The sequence below is a fragment of the Galleria mellonella genome, unplaced genomic scaffold (genome assembly GCF_026898425.1).
Source record: "Galleria mellonella isolate WM207_F2 unplaced genomic scaffold, CSIRO_AGI_GalMel_v1 utg90, whole genome shotgun sequence".
NCBI classification, from domain to species: Eukaryota; Metazoa; Arthropoda; class Insecta; order Lepidoptera; family Pyralidae; genus Galleria; species Galleria mellonella.
The window spans coordinates 28,275-37,212 of record NW_026442172.1 but is presented as its reverse complement, the minus strand read 5'-3'; positions in this window follow the sequence as shown (position 1 = coordinate 37,212).

The following is an 8,938-nucleotide window of genomic DNA, read 5'->3' as shown; positions in this document are numbered from 1 at the left end:
TAGAGGTTCCCAAGCGGGTGTCTATTATATAAAATCTCCCTGCCCTTTGGTATACTCGTATATAATATTATATTAGTATAGTATTTCCTTATGTATGAAATTTAATTCAGCAACAAAGTTAAATCATAATATATGATTAAATTTATATATCTCTATTAATATATAATTAGGTATTTTATATCTTTATTGCATTGGCATAAAATATTAAAATAGTGTATTAGTACAGAAACGTAATGCTTATCTAAATTCTTTTAATACATTTTTAATATTATACTACATCTATAATTATTACAATATTACTTCATCAATACAAGCAGAGATTATAATACCACTTTCCATTAGGTGGGTCGCAGTTTGTTTGCCATCCTAAGTAGCATTAAATAAAATAGAGTAATCGAAGTTTAGATTATAAAGTAAATACGTAAGTACGATATGATAAATCTATGAATCGAAGCATTGTACTATTTAACTATTTTATTTATTTATTTTATAATTTTTCATTGAATTAAAAATTCTTCAAATATATAGCAACTTTTTAGATCAGATTCTTTTTATTTCGCAAATATTATACATATTTGTTTGCTTATATATATATATATATAATAATAATAATAATAATAATAAAGCCTTTTATTTATTTCCATATTCCTAATATATATACTGTATTGTTAGTATCTAATTTATTTTATATTTTTTCTTAATAACTAATTGTTAGTGTAATTTTTTCTTCGATTCTTGGATATGGACCCCTCTTTGGGTGAAGGCCTCCTCCATCTTTCTCCACAACTCTCTGTTTCTGCCTATCATAAACCAGTCTTTTCCTGTATATTCTAATATATCATCAGTCCACCGTCTTATTGGTCTACCAACGTTCCTCTTACCTCGTGGTCCTGTCCATTTCGTACTTTGAAACGTCCATCTATTATCAGTAAATCGTGAGATGTGACCCGCCCATTGCCATTTTATACGTAGAGCATGTGTGACTGCATCTGTTAATTTAGTTCTTTGTCTGATTTTTTCATTTTTAATTTTATGTATTTTTCTTAATCCTAATATACTTCTTTCCATAGCTCTTTGTGTTGTTGTAATTTTTTGTTTAACTTTCTTTGTAAAAATCCATGTTTGGCTAGCATATAATAAGCAAGGTAAAAGACAAGTGTCAAATACAATTTTTTTCATATTTATAGAATAATCTCCTTTTAAAATTTCTTTAAGGGACCAAAATTTTTTCCATGTTATGTTACATCTTCTTCCTATTTCTTCTTCGTTGTTTATTTTGTTAAATGATACTTGTTTACCCAAATATATGTACTTATTTACGTATTCTATGTTGTTTTCCCTTCTTTTAATTGGTATTTTTAAGCTGTTGGTCATTATTTTAGTTTTTGTAGTATTCATTTCTAAGCCTACTTTGAAACTTTCCTGATCTAGAGTATATATCAAATTCTCCAATTCTTTAGCTGTCTCAGCCAGTACAACAATATCATCTGCGAATCTAAGATGGCTTAAATAGCACCTATTTATTTTTATACCCTTATTTTTCCAGTTTAGGTTTTGGAAAATATTTTCTAATACAGCAATAAATAATTTAGGTGATAAAGGATCCCCCTGTCTAACTCCTCTTTCTATTTTTATTTTACTTCCTTTAGTTTCTAGTTTAACTTGACTATAATTATTTGAGTATATGTATATTAAAATATTTATGTATTTTTGATCTACATTAAATTGTTTCAGGGCAGTCCATAAAGAATTATGGCTAATGCTATCAAAGGCTTTATTATAATCTATAAATGCTAGGTATAAAGGTCTATTAAATTCATTGTATTTTTCTATTACTTGTTCTAATGTTTGTATATGGTCTATTGTGCTAAATCCTGAACGAAAACCGGCTTGTTCTATCGGTTGTGCTTTATCAATTTCTTTTGTTATTCGTCTTAATATTATAGATGAGAAGAGTTTATATATACTCACAAGTAAGCTAATTGGCCTATAATTTGCTATATCTAATGGATTGCCCTTTTTATACAATAATACGATATCTGACATACACCATTGTTTTGGTACTATTTCAGTATCTAATATCATGTTGAAAAGCTGTGTAAGGTATTTAAGTAGAACAGGTGTGTTAATTTTCACAATTTCATTGCTTATTCTGTCTGGACCAGGGCTTTTATCAGATTTTAGTTGTTTTATTCTTTCATATATTTCATTTTCGTGTATTACATCGATAGTTTTTATTTTACTAGTGCACTTTATTTCTTGTTCTACTTTAAATTCTTCGTCCTTTTTTGTATAAAGTTCCTTATAAAAATTTGTTGCTTGGACTAATATATCGTCTCTGGATACTATTGTATTGGATTTGTTACCTAGCCTTTGTATCCATGTATTATGCAGGTTTAGTTCTTTAAAAGCTCGTTTAGTGCTTTTATATTTTTTTAAATTTTTCTTAATTATTTTTTGTCTATAATCACTATAGTCTTTCCTAATTGACTTTTTTGTTTCTTTATACAGTTGGCTTAATTCTACTTTCATGTCTTTTGTTTTATTTTTTGTAAATGCCAATTCTGTTCTTCGTTTTATTAGGGACTTGGAATTTTCACTGAATATTTTATTTCTGTTCTCTTTAACTCTACTATTTGTATTGATCGTTGAACTATATAATATTGCTTCTTCTATTACATCATAGTAATTTTGGACATTTGTGATTCCTTCTATTTTTGCTTCAATACGAGAATTCAGACAGTTCCTGAAATTTGTTATCTCCATTTCTGTTTCGGGAATCCTTGGTATATTATTAAATTTAATTCTGCTTTTTTTCGGTAATATTAATTGTAAAGTTGTTCTTACAAGTCTGTGATCAGATGGAAATTCTATATTATTTATAACTTCGCAATCAGTTACTAGTTTTGGCATATTCGTCAATATAAAATCTATTTCATTTTTTACTTTTTCATCTGGTGACTGCCAAGTCCATTTTTTGGACGGTTTTTTCTTAAAAAATGTATTTGTTATCGATAGTTTATATTCGAGAGCGTATTCTATTAGTCGTTCGCCTTGTTTATTTCTTTTTCCGTATCCATATTTGCCCATAATGATGTTTTCTTCTTTCTTAGGATATCCTATTTTAGCATTAAAGTCTCCGATTACAATCAGTTTGTTATTAGTTAAAGTATGTGCTTTCTCAAGTTCTTTATAAAATTTTTCAATTTCTATTTCTGTACTACTCTCTGTTGGTGCATATACCTGAATTATTGATATATTCCAATCTTCGAATTTTAATTGAAGTAGCGCTATTCTTTCAGAGACACCAGTAAAACTAACTATGTTGTTTTTCAATGATTTCTTTATTAAAAATCCAACTCCATATAAACCTTTTGATTGTCCAATATAACATAAAATATAATCTTGGTATTCTTCAATATTACAACCCATTTTTCTAACTTCAGATAGCCCTATTATATCAAAGTTTATATTTCTGAGAGCATATGTTAGTTGTAAGTATCTTTCTATTGATGACAATGATCTCACATTATATGTGCATATGTTTAGATATCTTCTTTTATCATTTTTTAATCTATTTCTTATGTTTATATTTGTAGATAAAGGGTGATGGTCTAATTTCCCACGAGGACCAGTCGGCTTGGGAAATGTTTTGCTTGTATTAGTTTTATTAATATACGGTATACTGTTGCGGTGACTGATGACTTTATCCTAGCTATTTTCTTTAAATGCAGAGTTGTAAGATGTAAAAGAGTTACTTCTTCCTCTCATTACGTCATATGCATTTATTTTGTTTGTTTTGGACGCGACGTACTGCTTTCGTTGTTGGGGCTTTGGAGAAGTTGATATTTCCCTTTTCCTTTTTTCTACAGAGAATGACTTTTCTTTAATAATCAGTTTATCATATTTTATAACTGCATAGTTTCCTTTGTTCCTTTCATCGGAAAGTTTCTTTTGTAATTCTTTCCTTGTATCAAGAACCTCCTTGGGGTAGTCATCAGAAACATATGCATCTTTAAGTTTCTTTTTATTCATCATTATTTCATTTTTAATCCAACCATTGACAAATGAAATCAATATCGGTCTTGTTTTCGGATTATTTATATCTTTCTTGCCAAGTCGATAGATAGCATCTATATCTCTATGTTCTAGGCCGATATTTAAATCATTCCCTAATTTTTGTTTAATTAAATTCATGAGATCAGTTACAGTTTTTTCGTTCTCTTTAATTCCATAAATAATAAGATTATTTTTTCTTTTATATTTTTCTAAGTTAGAAATTTTTTTCTTCAAGATTTTATTTTCTAGCTTCAATTTTTCTATATCGTGCGTAAAAGGTATTAATTTTTCATCTAATTGCGAAATAATTTCTTTTGTTTGATTTGCCATTTCGATTTTCATTCGAGTAAAAAGATCTTCGAAATTATCCATAATATTATTGTTATCTGTTTGTAAATGGATAAAAATTTATATTTGTTATGGCAACACTAAGTATATCACCTCTAGTAACACTGACGAATGTCAGGTATATTATTAGGTTGGTATTATGTGACACTTCAAAATAATTATTTCTAACCTCAAATTTTGCAGTTTTGTTACATTAGATTCCTTCTGTTATTTTCTGTTTTCTTTGAAATATTCACTTCAATAGATAAACAAAACACTATATTCTTCTTTAACAGTATTTTTAATGCACCTTGACAACTTTTGATATTGGATTGGAATTTAAAGTACACAGACAAGAACAGCACGTGTTGCGTCGATGACAGCTCACCTGGATTATATATATATATATATATATATATATATATATATATATATATATATATATATATATATATATGATACTTGCGATTACAGAGTATAGTGGTAATAATTTTTCGATTCGACACAAATAGCATACTACTTGAACCTTAATACCTACTATAAGAGTAAATGAGTGGTTACGTACAATATTTACATACATACTTATAATTCAGTAGGTAGTAAAGTACTACCTAATCACTTATATATGCTTGTAGAGTGTGGTTTACTCAAGATTGTCGTGATGAAATATAAATTTCCCTGTATTTTATTTGAATATATGATAATGTAAACGAAACAAATAATATATTCATAATTTATTACATAGTCACTATAGGAACTATACGGTATACCTACAGTTCTAGATCAATTATTTTTCACATAATTCTTTTAAAGCTTATCATTGCTATATATAATACTAGTTTTCGCTCGCGGCTTCGCCCGCGTGGATATTGGTTATCGCAATATGCAATTTTTGGAAATAGTAATATTTTAATTTTGCCATAACTTCAAAACAAAACGTCCAATTTTAATCATTCAAAGACTAAATATTATCTACATAAACTGTACTTAGTGATGAAATTTCGCGTGTTTGTGTAATTGAAATTTATTTTGATAAGGATTAATAGCATGAGTAAAATAAATGCATTTAAATGTAGTCTAAAATTCAAGATTTTTAAATAAAAAAATGATTGTTGTGCCTCACTCGACATAGATAGGTATAGTGTGTCGCGGACTTTTTTGTAGATATTTATAAGATCTACAATTAATTAGAACATTTTATGGTTCGCCCGATTCCCTATGTCCTACGTAAAACGTCATTATCAAACACTGGGCAAGAACGCAGAGAGACGGATGTTTGAAGACCCTAACAAGTGCTGCCACCTAAAAAAGTGGTGCCCATCATTTGATATACTTCAAGAGGTCCTAAGTGTATTGAAACCTGACTTTTACATTACATAACTTTTGAGTAACCATGGGTATCATAAGGGATACCTTTGCAGATTACATATAACAACTGATGAATTATGCCCATGTAATAACACCGATATTTAGAACCTTGAACACCTTCTGAAATACTGTCCCCGTTTCGCCAGCAGCCAAATCACCGATTAGCGTGCCAACTATTAAACATTTCGGAACCATACTCTCTTCTTCTTTTATTCTTGATTATGTGCATTATCAAGAATGAAAACAGTACTAATTCATTCAAAACACATTTGGCAAATATAATAAATAGCCTAAAGGCATTTAATAACACGTAATAATAAACTTATACAAACTATATTTATATATATTTCCCGTGATATATTATTATGTAAGTATAATAGACCTAAATACATATATATTTACATATATTTAACTATCACACACAGTGCTTCTAATAAAATGCGTTCAAACTTTATATGCGTTAAAATACAATTCTTTATATGCGAAATACAAGGGGAAAACCCGATGTAAACCACTAGCATTGAGATTTTCAAATATCCTTATATATTAAAAAAAAAATTGGCCGACGTGCTCGTAGGCCATACTCATGCAGTCAATTTCGCACAGTTTGGCAGCTAACAACAACGCCATTTGAATTTTGAAACCTTAAACCTATCTCTCGGGCGGTTAACATCGGCTGGCGTCTTGCAGTCAGTTGCATGTATCGATCTTGCCGCGTAGTTGTACACCTTCCTCGATCTGGGTGCTGCTCAGCAGGATCTCCCGTGTTAGTGTAATGCTGATGAAGACGGCAAATAACGCTTCTGTTGATACCAAAATACCATGATACCTGAGATTGACTTCTTTCCGCTTGCAACATCCCTACAGCTCTTTGCATTTTATCTGCATTCAAATGACGTCGCTCCATGACGTAAAAAATGTCTCAAAATCCAAATTTGCTCAAAACTTTTTTCAAATTATTGTTTAAATAATAAAATTGATACAGAATAGTAAATTTTAATAAGCAAAGAAAACTCTATAAAATTCGAAAAAATGCATTCGCTTTTAAATTTGTAAAAAAAAAAAAAACAAATGATACTGGATTTTTTTTACAACCAGCCAGTATGTCCTTTAGATGAAAAAAAGTTTACATAGGTATTACCTACTTGGTAAGAAATGATATAATAATTGATTAATAATTTGAAATAGTATGTGTTGCTTAGACTTTTTTGATGTGTTTATATACTATCTCGCCTGCTTCTTAAGTTAGGATATATTGAGTTATTAGAAATCTGGTAACGATCATCTAGGGCACAATCTTGAATATTTAGGAACTAATTCATAAAATTTCAACTAATTCAAAATTGGTTTAACCGGGAATTGAACCCGGGGACCTCTTTTACGTAAAGAAATGTGGCCACTGCTCTGCCACAGAGATCGTCATAAATGTGAAGATTATAATTTTTAATCATAAATTTACGAGTGTATATAGATTTAAAAAAAAAAAAATTAAAATCTGTTTATTGCCGCAGTGGTAATTAAGAGTAGAACCGGTTATTGACTAAGAAATAAATATTTTGCTAGGTAATTTATATTCGATTTAAAAGGCACTAAAAGTATTACGTCATCTCAATGTTTCGCAGAAAGAGTATTTTATGTAATTATACAATGTTAAATAATACTTTGCTTGATTGTTATAAGATTGTCTAAAAAGATTTATATATTATATACTTTTTTTTAAATTATATTAATGCTAATTGCCTAATTATCATAGTATTTTAATTGTCTAGCTTTTTGCCTTTTACTTCGTACGCGCGTAGTTCACAAGTAGGAGAATCAATGGAAAAGATCGCTTCTAGATAAGACATACCAGTTTTTAAATAAGATTTTATTATTGTTTTGCATTTTGCAAAAAGCAAATATTAGCTGGCTGTTGTTGCCAGGATAAAAGCACTCAAAATTCCTTATTAAGGGGTTTTTAGAAAGTATTCTAATTTATTTATTCTTTTGAGTAATAACAATATGTGTGTATTAATAAGGGCTCTCACTGGACTCTGCAAATTAAACAAATATATGACCCAACTAGGCTTATGTCCAAAAAGTGTATGCAGATTTTGTCAGAATGAAGAATAAACGTCGCAGCACTTAATTTGTAGCTGTAGTGTTTATTTGATTTGTGGTAGATTATGGTAGACTGTGATAGGCTCTGATTAAGGTTCACACCAAAATGATACAAAAAAATTTTATGACACGACTTTCTTCATCTGTCAATCTGTCACGACGACTTAGTTATAATACTATCACTAAAAAAAATATTTTTCGACATTGGTACAGATGATAAGAATTTGTGACTCTGTACAGTACATGGTATTCATAAAAATCAGAAGTAAAGGGCCATTGGCAAGAAAAAAATGGGGATGGGTAATATGAAATGAAATTCGGAATTCTCGAACTCAATATCGTGTTTTTGTTCGTACCGAAATCGTTCCAGTAAATGGAGCTTAACATTTTATTTATTATAAATCCTATCCTAATTGTCCAGAGGAATGATATTTTAACATTTTTAATAATTTTAAACGGCATGTATTATGTAATTTTAACATTAAAATTTGTTTCGTTCGTGCTCGAAATTTTGGAAAATATTTCATAGTAGGCCCTCTGTATATTCGTTATAGGTTCGTCTGGAAATTGATGGCGCTAAAAGGTCATCACTTATTTTAATATCCCCTACACCAGTTGGATATTTATATTCAATTTTTCTAATCATGTTCTTCATTTCAATATTATATATTAGATTTTACATATTTTTTATTAGTTTAATATACAGATATTGTAACTACAATATATGTTACCTATCTCTAATTGCTAACAATATTATGTTAATACAACAAGTTGTGAAATTTCAATAGTGGTTAATGGTAGAACTGAAAATAAATTTGAGTCGTAACTGAAAATGTCAAATAATAAAACCAACAATTGATTTATTTCAAACGAGAGTTGCGAGTTGTGGGCAATGAATTGAGTTTAAACCAGCCGCAGGAAATTAACACGTTTCTAGTGTCATACGTTGTGGTCTATTGACACCATTGTGCATGGTACATAAAATTATTAAGTTAAGAATTTAAAAAGGGGAAAATATAGGAATGCCTCTTCGAACTAATACAGTTATTGCATCTTTTCTACATGAAATATGTCCTAAATATTA